Source organism: Atractosteus spatula, chromosome 12 (assembly GCF_055471065.1).
Source record: "Atractosteus spatula isolate fAtrSpa1 chromosome 12, fAtrSpa1.hap1, whole genome shotgun sequence".
In the NCBI taxonomy this organism is placed as follows: Eukaryota; Metazoa; Chordata; class Actinopteri; order Semionotiformes; family Lepisosteidae; genus Atractosteus; species Atractosteus spatula.
Genome location: NC_142717.1, coordinates 15873010 through 15887526, shown reverse-complemented (window position 1 = coordinate 15887526; position 14517 = coordinate 15873010). Strand labels below are relative to the sequence as shown.

The following is a 14517-nucleotide window of genomic DNA, read 5'->3' as shown; positions in this document are numbered from 1 at the left end:
TTATTGTACTACTCAAGACCTAAACAGAGAGTCTGGGAGCAATGGGTAGAATTAGAGGTGTACTGTATGTCTAGCTGTAGACGAGCTGAGACAGAGGTAAATACTGATGATCAAAAAAGATGTTCTGGTGATTATTTCAGTAAATTAACTTCAAAGTAAATCAATAGAACCTTCAGGACCAAAGAAATGAACAGAAGGAACAGAGGAAGGAAGCAAAAAAGAGAGACAAAGATAGGATACAGAGAGATGGAGCAAGACCATCACCTTCCTCTTCCTCTTAGCTGTTCCATTCAAGAGGTCAGATTCTGGCATCTTAACCTTACTGTATTTAAGAGATTTAAGATGTTTTCATTTATCATGGAATCCTCAGACTTGAAATGTTCTCTCCTTGTTTAGAGAGCACATTCACTTTTTCTCCATTCACTTTTGAGCATGGAGGCTGTAGGAAATGAGATTTATTGTTAAGTCATATTCCTTTATTTAGGATGCAAGATTTTCTTCTGTTTGTGCCCTGTTTAGGTACTGTATAGGATTTCAGGTTATAGGGCCTGCATTTTTTGTTTCTGGACCTGTAGAATGTAGGCCTCTGAAACAAAGAGACTTGCATGTCTATATGTTAATAATAATAAATAATAATAATTGCTTACACTTATATAGCACTTTTCTGGACACTCCACTCAAAGAGCCTTACAGGTGGATATGGCTGCTGGCCATAAAAAACATGTTTTTTTTATTACACATAGATACTTTATTGATCCCATGTGCAACAGAAGCTTAACACAGACAGCACAGCAACAGTGTAACAAATGATACAATAATAATAATACAATACATATAATACAATCAGTACAGTGAGAAGTGCACTAAGAAGAGTTACTCACAGTCCAGAACACACACAGAACAAACTAGAACAGAACAGTACACAAAAAAGTTGTATTGCACAATGAAATAGTTAAATAGTCCATGATTAGACAGGCAGAAAAAATATATTAGATCCCTTTCATATTATTAATTCTGAATATCAATTTCTAATCTCTGGAAGACATTTTAGGGTTCCAAAATGTAGATTAGATCAATACTAATATTCATTTGTTACCTTATCTATTAAAGTAGTTAATGCAAACACATTGCAAGGGTAAATCCAATGCAAGTCAGCATAAACCATTTACAGTATGCTGTAACAAACTATGTACTGTATGTGTAATATGTAATGAGTTATGCACGTGCAATAGATGTGATGGGTTAGTGTTCTTATCTTAACCTTACATCTGAACACGATTTCTTTAGGTTTTTTCACATTCAAAGTCAGGTTATGTTTCTCACATCATTGAACAAACCAATGGATTTCTGACATACAGTGGTGTGAAAAAATGTTTGCCCCCTTCCTGATTTCTTATTTTTTTGCATGTTTGTCACACTGAAATGTTTCAGATCATCAAACAAATTGAAATATTAGACAAAGATAACACAAGTAAACACAAAATGCAGTGTTTAAATGAAGGTTTTTATTATTAAGGGAAAAAAAATCCAAACCTACATGGCCCTGTGTGAAAAAGTGATTGCCCCCTAAACCTAATAACTGGTTGGGCCACCCTTAGCAGCAACAACTGCAATCAAGCGTTTGCGATAACTGGCAATGAGTCTTTTACAGCGCTGTGGAGGAATTCTGGCCCACTCATCTTTGCAGAATTGTTGTAATTCAGCCACATTGGAGGGTTTTCGAGCCTTAACTGCTTTTTTAAGGTCATGCCACAACATCTCAATCGGATTCAGGTCAGGACTTTGACTAGGCCACTCCAAAGTCTTCATTTTGTTTTTCTTAAGCCATTCAGAGGGACTTGCTGGTGTGTTTTGGATCATTGTCCTGCTGCAGAACCCAAGTGTGCTTCAGCTTGAGGTCACGAACAGATGGCCAGACATTCTCCTTCAGGATTTTTTGGCAGACAGCAGAATTCATGGTTCCATTTACCACAGCAAGTCTTCCAGGTCCTGAAGCAGCAAAACAGCCCCAGACCATCACACTACCACCACCATATTTTACTGTTGGTATGATGTTCCTTTTCTGAAATGCTGTGTTACTTTTACACCAGATGTAATGGGACACACACCTTCCAAAAAGTTCAACTTTTGTCTCGTCAGTCCACAGAGTATTTTCCCAAAAGTCTTGGGGATCATCAAGATGTTTTCTGGCAAAACTGAGACGAGCCTTTATGTTCTTTTTGCTCAGCAGTGGTTTTCGTCTTGGAACTCTGCCATGCAGGCCATTTTTGCCCAGTCTCTTTCTTATGGTCATGAACACTGACCTTAACTGAGGCAAGTGAAGCCTGCAGTTCTTTGGATGTTGTTGTGGGGTTTTTTCTGACCTCTTGGATGAGTCGTCGCTGCGCTCTTGGGGTAATTTTGGTCGGCCGGCCACTCCTGGGAAGGTTCACCACTGTTCCATGTTTTCGCCATTTGTGGATAATGGCTCTCACTGTGGTTCGCTGGAGTCCCAAAGCTTTAGAAATGGCTTTATAACCTTTTCCAGACTGATAAATCTCAATTACTCTGTTTCTCATTTGTTCCTGAATCTCTTTGGATCGCAGCATGATGTCTAGCTTTTGAGGATCTTTTGGTCTACTTCACTTTGTCAGGCAGGTCCTATTTAAGTGATTTCTTGATTGAGAACAGGTGTGGCAGTAATCAGGCCTGGGTGTGGCTAGAGAAATTGAACTCAGCTTTCCAAAGATGTGATAAACCACAGTTGATTTATGTTTTAACAGGGGGGGCAATCACTTTTTCACACAGGGCCATGTAGGTTTGGATTTTTTTTTCCCCTTAATAATAAAAACCTTCATTTAAAAACTGCATTTTGTGTTTACTTGTGTTATCTTTGTCTAATATTTCAATTTGTTTGATGATCTGAAACATTTCAGTGTGACAAACATGCAAAAAAATAAGAAATCAGGAAGGGGGCAAACACTTTTTCACACCACTGTATACATAGACAAACACTTCCTATTTTTAATACCGCATTGTTATTCTCGATTCTAATAACAATATATACAATTTTGTTTGAAGGCTTGAGGCGTCTATAAAATCGCCCCACCGAATAGTGTTTTGAATTAAACCGGTTGATCAGTATTCATGTTTGCTAATTCACATTTTTATTTCATTATTAATATAAGTTAACATTGAATATGTTATAATATATATACAAAAAACTTTAATATAGTGTACATATTACTTCATCATGTGTGAATGAGTCAAATAAAAAATAAAATGTGCTTACAAAGAAAGTGGATTACAGTAATACTACCAGCTATATAAATACATATATTTAGATCCTTAAATTAATATCGTTATTAATTTTTTTAGATACGCGATTCCATATTATATGCCCTATTAATCAAATTCTAAAACGTAAGCATTTTCTTACTGCGATAACGAGCGCAAGTATTCATAGAAAATGTTAAAACATTATAACTTTTTATAAAGTATATCAACTTAATGTAGTCAGAAGGAGCATGTAAAAACTTTTCCAATATAACCCACAGTAAGTAACCAAATGAAAGACTGATGCTTAAAATCTTTATGAAGAAAGTACTGGTGTGTACCAATACCAGCCATATACTGCTTACATAATATGCTTATATTCCTAAATTAATATAATTTATGACGTTCAGAGACGTTATGCTCCTGTTATTTTTGTGATCAGCTACCAAAATTTCCCTTTAGTTGTACATTTACATATTATTATTCAATATTAAGCAAATTTAAACATGCACAGTAAAGAGATTAAACTAAGCAACCGTTTCACTAACAACCAATCCACCACGAGTGCCGCCTGTTGGCCATTTTAGCCAGACAATCACGTACTGCGGTATAACGTGCTAGACTGCGGATAATTTCGCGCAGTACGGAGATTTACCATGCATTTTGAATGGCTGCATCTGTATGTAATTCATCTTGGGGTATAATGACTTGATCCCGTTTAAAACAGGTTAAATTTTGTCAACTTTCTCATGGGTAGGCAGGTGTTACAATATCAACTCAACAATTTTTCAGTCAATGGATATTCAGTAACTTAGGGTGTCACCAAAGGAGGCTCCACAGCTGAAATATTGTGTTTCTTTTCTTCTCTTTTCAGCATGGAACCAACATAAACCTTTACTTGTTCCTAGCTACCTACTTTAACTACTAAAGTAACTGTTTTATTCTTATCATATTTAACTAATGCAGAAAACACTGTTGTATATTGGTCTATAACACCTAATAGGAGCAATGCACGTTTCACAAACTATAGCTAGAAAATTTTCTCCCATACATGTTTTGAATTAATTCTTTTACGGAGATTAAGAAAAAGATTTTTAAAAAATTCCCACAGAATGCTAGTGGCATGCAATGCTTAGCTTACAGCAATAATAGGTTTTTAAAATAACACATTTATAAAACATATGCTGAGATGTTACATTTGTTGATTTAAATACTGAGACTTTCTACATTCAACAAAACTGTAACTGCAATGTTATGACACGGCAGGAGACTGCCACGTGGGTGTGACGCATAAGAGCCCATGCACAAAGGACCTGAGAGAAGTAGAACTAATTGAGGGTTAGGATGCTCTGGCAGAAAGGGAAAGTGAGAACAGAAGGACAGAAAGAAAACCAGGTGCAGAGCAGCGTCCAGGGAATGCTAGGTGTCTGCATCCTGGCGTCCAGAGAGAGAGAGAGACTGACACAGAAATGCCAGCCCCTACTTAGACCGCTCAACCCAGCCCGTCAACCGGAATCTGGTATCCTCAGCTCCAAGACAGGACCAGCAACCGAGCCCCCACCAGGAAATGGACCTGCATGGGTCTCGGAGGCAGTCCTCCAGGTAGGCAGCAGAGCAGGCCAGCACACTCCCTGGCCGATGCACAGGACAGAAAAGAAGTCTCCTCGGAGTGCAGCTGAGATGCTCCCTGGGACTCCACTGAGAGGAGGGGTCTCACTGAGCAGGCGAGGCAGGTAACCCCCTCACAGTGATCTAGTCAGAGGGCCCAGGAGCTGGTGATTCAAGGCGCAGCCAGACCATGTCAATACGGTCTCCCAGGTGCTCTCTCTGACAGAGATGCATGGATGTGATCGGAATTGTCCTCTAGACTCACTGGGGAAGATATCTTCAAGGACGGGCGGCAAGGACTCGTCCCAACAACCCTCTCAACTCTCAGAGCCCTGAGTCAGTACAGCGGCCAGGAGCAGTCCCAGTCAGAGCCTGGAAACAAGAATCCTCAGGGAGGCCTGGCTAACAGAAATGCTCTCCAGACAGATCGGATACAGGATGCCTGGCTCCCCAGGACAGAACAGAGTGCTCTGCTGGGACACTGAGAGGAGACTGGAAAAACAGGGAGAACAGGACAGAGCAGAACCCAGACAGCCCGAGAACAAAGAATGTGAGCAAAGGGACAGAGCCCTGAACCAAGGAAGGAAGCTGCCCCGAAGAAGAGCCAGAAGAGTAGCCAGAAAAAGACAGGGAACAGAAAAAGCGAAAAGGGACAGGGCAAAAACGGGGAACAGAACTGGGCTGTGGGCAAAGAGGTGAGGCAACTGCACAGACAAAGCCTCTGTACAGACCAGTCCTCAAGGTTGCGGTGATCAGGGACAGGGTCCAAAAAGGCTGTTGGATCTGGAGACAGGGTCCGAGCAGGTTGCAGAGGTCTGGAGCGGAGTACGAGTAGGCTGCCATGATCCGGGACAGGATGTGAGCAGGTCCATGTATACTGGAGCCAGGTGTGAGCAGGCTGCCTAGATCCAGGGCAAAGTGCGAGCAGGACAGAGTGTATCTGGGTCAAGATCTAAATAAGTTGCAGATGTCTGGAGTAGATTACGAGAAGGCTGCCATGATCCGGGGCAGGGTACAAGCAGACCGGAGAATATCGGGTCCGAGTAGGTTGCAGACATCTGGAGCAGGGGGAAAGTAGACAGCAGTAATCTGAGCAGACTGTGATCAGACTGCCTCAACAACAAGAAGCAGGTGGTCAGCGTTTAGCCCGGGCAAGACAGCCTACCCTGGCAAGACAGCCCATCACAGATTTGAGCAGCCTCGGCTACAGAGCGAAATCCCAAACTGGGCTTCCAGGGCAGAATAGGACATTCGACTTCAGAGCGGTATCTTGGCATCAAGAACCACAGGCAGAAATGCAGACAGGCTTCAGGATCCAGGGTGAGATGACCACCCAGCGAGACTGCTGCGATCACTACAGGGGAATCAGAGTGCAGACCAGAACAGACAGGACTGGCAAAAAATAAAACCAGGAAAAGAGAAAAATAAGTGCAGACAGGGAAACAGGATGGGGGCGAAAAGACAAAGATGGAGCCCCATTGAAGCGGGGCTCTGGCTTTAAATAGAGAGTTGTTAATTACAGGAAAAAAATGTAGGTCCCCTGAAGTAAATCTGAATTACTCAGTGAGCCTTCGTAAAAATTAGATGGTTTCCCAGGACAACCACTAGGCGCAGGACACTGTGCAGGACATGATCGCAACATGCAATCATTGTATTTTTTTCTTTAAAACAATTTAAAAATAATTTATTAGGAAGAGTAAAGAAGTTCTAAATGTAGCAATAAACCTACTTTAATGCCATTTACAAGGATAGTGTACTTAAATTGCACTTAACTATACTGTGCACTATATATATATAGTGGACTCTGGAATTCTTGGCACCCCTTGATAAATATGAAGTAAAAAGTCCAAAATAAACCACAAAGATAATGAGATAATTAATATTCATATGTTAGGGAAATACTTCTTTTTTTTCTAAAACATGTTTTCATTTCAGGATTCAATTGTAAACAAGTAATGCTGTTTTACCTGAAAAACATAGGTGCCAAAATTATTGGCTCCCTTCAAGATCCCTTCAAAAACAATAAAACATATGTGAAAAAATAATATTTATACTTGTGATGAAACTTCTTGTTAATCCTATGGAATTTTGCTTATCTTTGAAACTTTAGCTGATCTCAAGGCAATAAGGGAGAGAAGGCACCTTGACCTCTGGAATTCTAGGCAGATAGATAACCACAACTTTGCTTAATACAGTAGCTAATTGTATACTTCTCAACCTTTTAGGTCAGACACACATGAGTACTGGTTCATTTAAATTCTCTCACTGGTACTGATGCCTTATTATTCTTTTCAATGACAACACACAATATAATTATTTCTTTAAATTTTGTCGTCAGGTTTGGAATATACTTTTCTAAACCACAGGTTAAATTAATTTAATAGTAGACGGAGCTATCCACATTGTACTTGTTTACAATCTCTCATCTTTAAACATAATAGTCGAGAGACAAATTATACACTGGCGAAGTAATGAGGATGGGAACAATGTCATCAAAAAGGTTTACAAGGAGGAAACTCACCCATTATGTTTAGGTGTTCTAAAGCATGTTTTCAAGTATACTGTAAGGTGTCAATACCAAACCAGAACCAATGTCAGGAAGATATGCCAGGAGAAGCACAAAAATCACAAACCATAGCCAACAATGCTGTATTTAATTGTGTCACATTGGTAGCCTTTTTTGAATGCAGTTCGACTGAGAAATGACCTTCAAAGTGTAACCCTGAATAATATGTACAGAGGGTTTACAGATGGTATAAGGTCCAGAAGGCCCTTAGTCTCTTAAACATAGAAACACCCAGGAACATGTGAGATGGGCTATATGTCACAAAGCTGGAACATTAATAGCTGGTCTTTTCCACTTAAGTCCAAATTCTATCTTGGTTTCATAAAAATATAAGTCTGCAGGCAATGTAAAAACAGTTGTGTTACAGAATAAGGTACAGCAGATATCAAGGAGATTGTTAGGGTGTACCCTGGTCTCAGTATACACTGAAGGAATCACGTCCTATACAGATTTTGGTGATCTTAGGCCCTAGGCACTTTCACTCAGAAACGTGCAAAAAGAGGGGTAAACGCCAATTGAATTACATCAATTGACATGATGCATTTTAAACTATTGTAATGACCGAGGGATTTGCACAGAATGAAGCTCGTACACCCCTGATGTGCCGGCAGCAACAGACGGTTATACTGTAGGTACATACTGTAAGTAAAGTTTATCTTGGTCACTGAAACCCCTGCCCAACACACCCCAAAAATTACCCCTATTCAGAGTCACTGAAAGGAAACCAGGCATTTCTATACATAACACTAAGCATGCTGGGACATTACTTGCTTAACCATCACATGAATTACACCTGTATGGAATCTCTTGCTTTCAATATACAGTACTTGGTGTCAATCATCTACACAGGTGTTTCCATTTTGTCCACTACCTATAAAGTACTTAATAATGAATTATGTCTTTCACTAATTTATTAGACCTCATTAAAACCGAATTTAATTTTTTTTGTCCTTGTCAAAGAAGTAATTTATTCTCGGATATCTTAAGAATGATAGGATACGTATGACCTGGCACTAATAGATCCCTCTTAAAAGTTCTAATTTATCATGGAATCAATGCAATATTTATGTTTTTCAATATGTTAAGATATTATAGCAGACCTTTAATTCCAATGTCTGCAATATTTTAACTAGATAGCAACGAACTACATAAAGAATATATGCAATATTTATAACCCTTTTAACATATAAAAATTTGATAAATCAGCCTTATTGGTCATAGAATCATATCTTATTGCTATTTTTCTACTATGTACTATATACTATTAACATTAATGTTTATAATAATATAAAACATTAATCCATAATCAAAACTGTTTTTTTAAAGTTTAAGTTATTTTTCAATAACGAACTCATTAACGTACAGTACATAATGCAACTTCCATGTAGCCTAAGTTGTTAACTAGATATGATGCTAAACTGACCTCTTAAAACACAAAAGCTTAAATTAGTGCGGCTCCCCATCTCGAACATGTAAGACTTCAAATATCTTCAAAGTATTTGGTGGCCACAAAAACGTCAAAACAGATACAACAGTCTTCAACGCGTGGTTATGCGAGGCTATGTGGCTAACAACCTGCAGCACATATACGACAACATTAAGTACATGACATTTTACAAGTAACATACCTGTAATGGCAGAGTAGATATTACAACCATCTGTGCTCTTTGTTTTCATGTTAATTATTCTGTTATAAACCTTTTTGGACAAATCGTCGACAAAGAAAATGTTCTCCAGGCAGAGCATATTTTATCTACTGCTTCTTTGGTTTTTATCTAACAGCTTCGTATATTATTGCGGTTTGTTGGGGGGATATAACGATTAAAACGGTCCAGGAAGCCTTTAATGAAAAGGCTTTTTGAAAATGAAAATACTTTTACAGAGAACTGCACAGGGTTGTATAATGTTTATTATCTTTTGATCACACTATCTTGTAGCTGCAATTGTGTTACTTATCTATTGAAGACAGATGCCCTAGACGTTTAAACAGACAAGCCTGTTTATCAATCCCTCCTTAATGTTTAATTGGTACTAAAAAACACAGCTCACTTCGTCATGATTCGCATGTAGTGTATAACTGAACAGAACGCGCAGTAATCCTTTCAGAGAAAAGGTTCCAAGCAACCCGGTGTTGAATTCTGAACCGCCCCAAAAACACAGAAACACAAAACGGATTGTGTGGTGATCCTACCGGTCTGATGGATTTAATTTGGGAAACACACCCCTGGAGTCATGTTCATTACAAAATTATTCAGCTTAATAACCACCCACTGCACCAGCTAGGCGTTAAGGATGCAGTATAGAACTTTATAAAATCATGCTACCGCTTATCATTTTAGAAAATATTTTAAAATTTATAACACGCAAGGCACTCAATCAATTATTCAATAAACGGCATTCGAAATATTACGTAAACCTGTATTTCCCACTATCTTCTGGTATGATTCAGATTCAAGTTTTTTTGGTTCACGATAAGGTGGGATCATAAGTATTATCACTTTCATACTATTACATATTTTCTGATAATTTCATTAAAGTGTTAAACTTCTCAAAATACAAAATGGTTTGTTCTGAAGAGGCTACTCACCAGAGGACATAGAAGAACCAGACAAACTGGAGTTACTTGATGCTGCCATCGTTAGTTCCGTTATATAAATTAAATGCAGACGATCCAGATGCGGCTGATAATGGATTTATATTCGCAGTCCATTTCACTTCCCTCTGTTGTACCCAATTCAGTCACCCGTTTGGAACACCGCTTGTTTTTAAATGTGTGTAGATTTAATTCTCGTTTATTTTTTCTTGTTCTTTTTGATCATATTACTCGGCTAAGCACTCGCATGCTTGAGCTAGCCTACTAATATCCAAGTCACCCTGCTTTCGTTATTAAACTGACGATTGCAGCCTACATGCGCTTGTGGCATTATTAGGCTTGCGTTCTTCTCAGTTACGTTACTGTACGTACAGTATCTTAGCTTTTAGTCTGAGTATCTGAAAGACTTTTAAGTTATTTCCAGGAAATGAATGTGGACGATTTTCAGCCATCTAAACAACATGTGAAAGACAGACAAGGAACATTAGATTTCGCCATGTTGAATAAGAGTTACTGTAATGTTTCCATGTACCACTTCTAAAATCCTGATAAACACACTGTATCACACGGTAAACGCCTTCTTAAAGTGAAAGAAAATACTTGGTACACACGAAGTGCGTGCAGCGACTTCCGTAGTAGTTCTGTTTAGTGATAATATTCAGTTGGTCCATTACAATTAGGAACTCTCTTTTTCGACTTATTTCCCTCGATTTTCCGCCTCCCGTTAACAATAATATTTAATAAACAATTATTATTAGAAATGTATTAGGTAGTTTTTTTCAAAAAGTTTTTAAATCTATTAATATTATACACAAAGGGAAAAATGCATATTCTGTTTGTTTAGAATACTTTCTACTTCTATTTGCTTATACCACGCTTTACCCAAAAGACTCTATGCTTCGTAATACACTTCACAACTGAGCTTTAAGGGGATTCAGATAAATTTAGATAAAAGCCCTAAAGAGCTTTATAGTCCACTTTTCCTAGTTATGAGAAGCAGACCATGGTAATAGGATTATATCCTAGTAAAATGTGTGTATTTTCCATCGATTATCAATTAATAGGAAGCTTCTTATTCCTGGTAAGGGTTGTGGTAACACAGAGTCTATCTTGGAAGCATAGGGTAGAATTAAGGGTGGATTGCATCCTGTACTGGACACCCATCAGTGTGTTGGTCCTCTTACACATTTATTCTGTTTAGCAGGCCTCAGAAATAATTTTGTGGGAGCATCTCTACAATACAGTTTTTTTTCCCATCCATAAGGAGTCATAGCTCTGTTAGCAAAAATTCCATTCATTTTTTGAAACTGTGTTGCTGTTCTTCAGTTGTTGGTTTAATTCCAAGTATGGGCCTGTCTATGTGGAATGTGCATGTTCTTTCAATGTTTTTTGCACAGTGCTCTGATTGAAACAACCTCCCAAAGACACAAAGATTGTTAATTAGCTACTCTATAGTACCAGTTTCTGGAGAATGTCATATTTTGTTAACTATAAAGGCTATATGAGAGTATAAAGAAATGGAACCAGGTGAGCGTGATGGAGTGAATGGTCTCTTCTTGTCTGATTTCTTATTGTCTGATTTATGACAACATTTCAAATCATATTTGTCTTGAGATTCGGTTTCCTTTCTGTCCCCAGTTCTATTCAGTATGTGGTTGCTCAGCTTTCTTTATGAATACCTGTCTATTGTTTTAGTGTTTCTTCTTATGTGATAGTTCTATTCACACTAAATACCTTATGATGGTATTTAATATACTGTATAGTAATTATTAATGTGTTTTAAAAAACTGCTACAAAACTTCAAGCTGTTACTTTCCTGCAAATTTTAGTTATTTTAAAACTTCTGAAATATTCTATTTATGTATAAATTGTTAGTTGTGTTACATTACCAAAGATAACTTGCAAAAAGTCTCAAGAAACTCTGTAACACATTTTAAATTGCAGCTTTTACATTCATTCAAATCACTCTCAATTGTGTAACATCCATCCAAAATTAAAAGCTGTTTAGTCCCGGTGAGTGGCACAGATACCCAGATCCTATCCAGGAAGCATAGGTTGCAGATTAGGACTACACTCTGTACAGAAAACAAGTCTATTATAGTGGAAATATACACAAGGAAGATATAGATATATCAATTAATCTAATATTTGTGACTTTGGAAGGTGAAAGGAAACAGAAGCACCCAGAAAAGGTCCACACGAACACAAGGAGAACATGCCATTTCCACATAAAAGATGTTTTATTCTGAAATTGAACCACAGATTTAATAAGTACTACCCGCACTATTTAATAGCATTAGCTTTAATCATGAGTCATGAATCAAAGATTTGTCCACTGATCTAAATGACTATACAGATCTGGTCAAATCCTATGTCAACTACTGTGTGGATAGACAGATATTTCCCCAATCAGAAGCCCTGAATGAACACAGACATTTGCTCCAAACTTAAAGCGTGGTCTGCTGCGTTCCAATCAGGTGACAGAGAACTGTGTAAAAAAATTAAGGTACGACCTGGAGAAAGCTATTAAACTGGCAAAGCAGGAATACAAGGACAAATTAGAAAAACAGCCTGGGGGTGATTCAAGGCACCTGTGGCAAGGCTTGCAGAATATCACGAACTACAAAGGCAATACCAGCAGTATTTTCTCCACTGAAGCATCTCTAACAGGTGAGCTGAATACCTTTTACTCCAGTTTCGAGGCTCAGAACACCAAGCCTGCTATCAAGGCTCCCTGTGAACCAGGGAACTTTGTGTTACAGCTCTCTAAACATGAGGTGCGTAGAGCTTTTAAGAGAGTGAAAACCCGCAAAGCAGCCAAGATGGTGTCACATGTGTCACAATGTCATGTAAACTGTTAGCAATTTACAGGCGTTACAATATAAATAATTGTGATAAACACACTGCTGAACTATCACAAAAACAAGCACTGTGCGGACCTAAAAGTACACCCAAGATAACATTTAACATCAACAACAGGCTTATCCAAATAATGCCAAAATCATGCTCCTGGATTCCTGTGCTACTCAGCTGAATTGCAGTAAGCAAAAGTAGCTTGTCCTAGGGAAAGAAATCCAAAAAAAGAAAATGTGCCTGCTTCCAGGTCTGCAGAGGCTCTACTGTGTGTCTGCGGCAGCTCCTTTTAATCAGCTGTTCTAGTCCTCTTAATTTAATGAGCACAATGGTAGCACTATCACAGAATTACATACTACATCACTTTCCACAAAGTCAAGGCAGATGTGTAGGGTGTGGTTCAAACCTGGAAATGAGGAACACAACAAAAGAGAGAGGAATGAGACAGTAGTGGCCTGAATAGTAAAATAAATACAAAATTAAATTAGAGATAAAAGCACCTTTTTGAAAAAAAAAGAACAGGATCCAGATAAAGATAAGGAATATAATGAATTGGAAGCACACGTAAACAACATCTTTCTAGAAGTGGATAGTAGACTGAGAATGTGTTTTCTTCAGTATTTCAACAGCAACAAAATGTAAAGGATGAAGTATCTCAAAGAATATACTGAAAAACCTTGATAATAAAAGGGAGATAATAGTTATATTGAAATAGTATTTTCTGTAAGTTGTTAACCAAAGAAGTAATTGCCAATTTGCCTAAGACTGAGTAAAAAACTCTCGAATAAGATTCGCATAGAAGAAGCAGAAGAGGTAGACGTATTAGAAGAACATAAGTCAAAAAAGTCTTCTGAGCCTAAATGTAAATGCTGAAATTTGGGTGATATTACCACCACAGAGATCTACATTAAGATTGATGTGTATAGACTGTGTGCGCAAAATATTAGGGACACCTTTCTAATATTGTGTTGCACCCCCTTTTGCCCTCAGGGCAGCCAAAGTGCATCAGTGCATGAAGTCAACATGGTGTCAAAAGCATTCCACAGGGATGCTGGCTCCTTTTGATTCCAGTGCTTCCCATAGCTGTGTCGAGTTGGCTGACAGTGGATCTCTACTCCAAATAGCTTGTTCCATCTTATCCCACACAAGTTAAATTAGTTTGAGATCTGGTGTCTAGACAGACCACTGCATTAAGCTACCTTCATTGTCATGTTCGTGGAACCATTGCTCAACAATCTTAGCCTTGAGGCACCAGGCATTACTCTGGTGAAAAAATCCATTCGCAGATGGATACACTGCATCCATGAAGGGATGCACCTGATTGGCAATGATGTTCAGATATCCTGTGGCATTTAAACTTTACTCCACTTTTATCAAGGGCCCCAATGTGTGCCCTTGAAAACACACCCCACACCATCACACCACCATTAGCCTGCAGTATTGACTCACGGTATGATGGATGCATGGATACAGGTGGTTTTCTCCTAATCCTAGTCCTCCCATCAACTCGAAACAACAGGAACCAGGATTCATCAGACCAGGCAATGTTTTTCCAGTCCTCCTCTGTCCAATGTTTCCATTCCTTAGCCCACTGCAACTGCAGTTTCTTGTTTTTTGCTGAAAGAAGTGCAACTCTTTAAGG

The 14517-nt window shown here is 38.5% G+C and overlaps 1 protein-coding gene across 1 annotated transcript in view; it reads right to left on the bottom strand.

Annotated features, from left to right (window-relative positions):
* chn2 (chimerin 2) overlaps window positions 1-10053 on the bottom strand; it is a 146642-nt gene extending 136589 nt beyond the window's left edge. The window contains exon 1 of the mRNA XM_088929789.1: window positions 10017-10053. The gene's annotated coding sequence lies outside the window, so the exon portion shown is untranslated. The remainder of the gene's footprint in view (window positions 1-10016) is intronic.
* Window positions 10054-14517: the final 4464 nt, after the last annotated feature.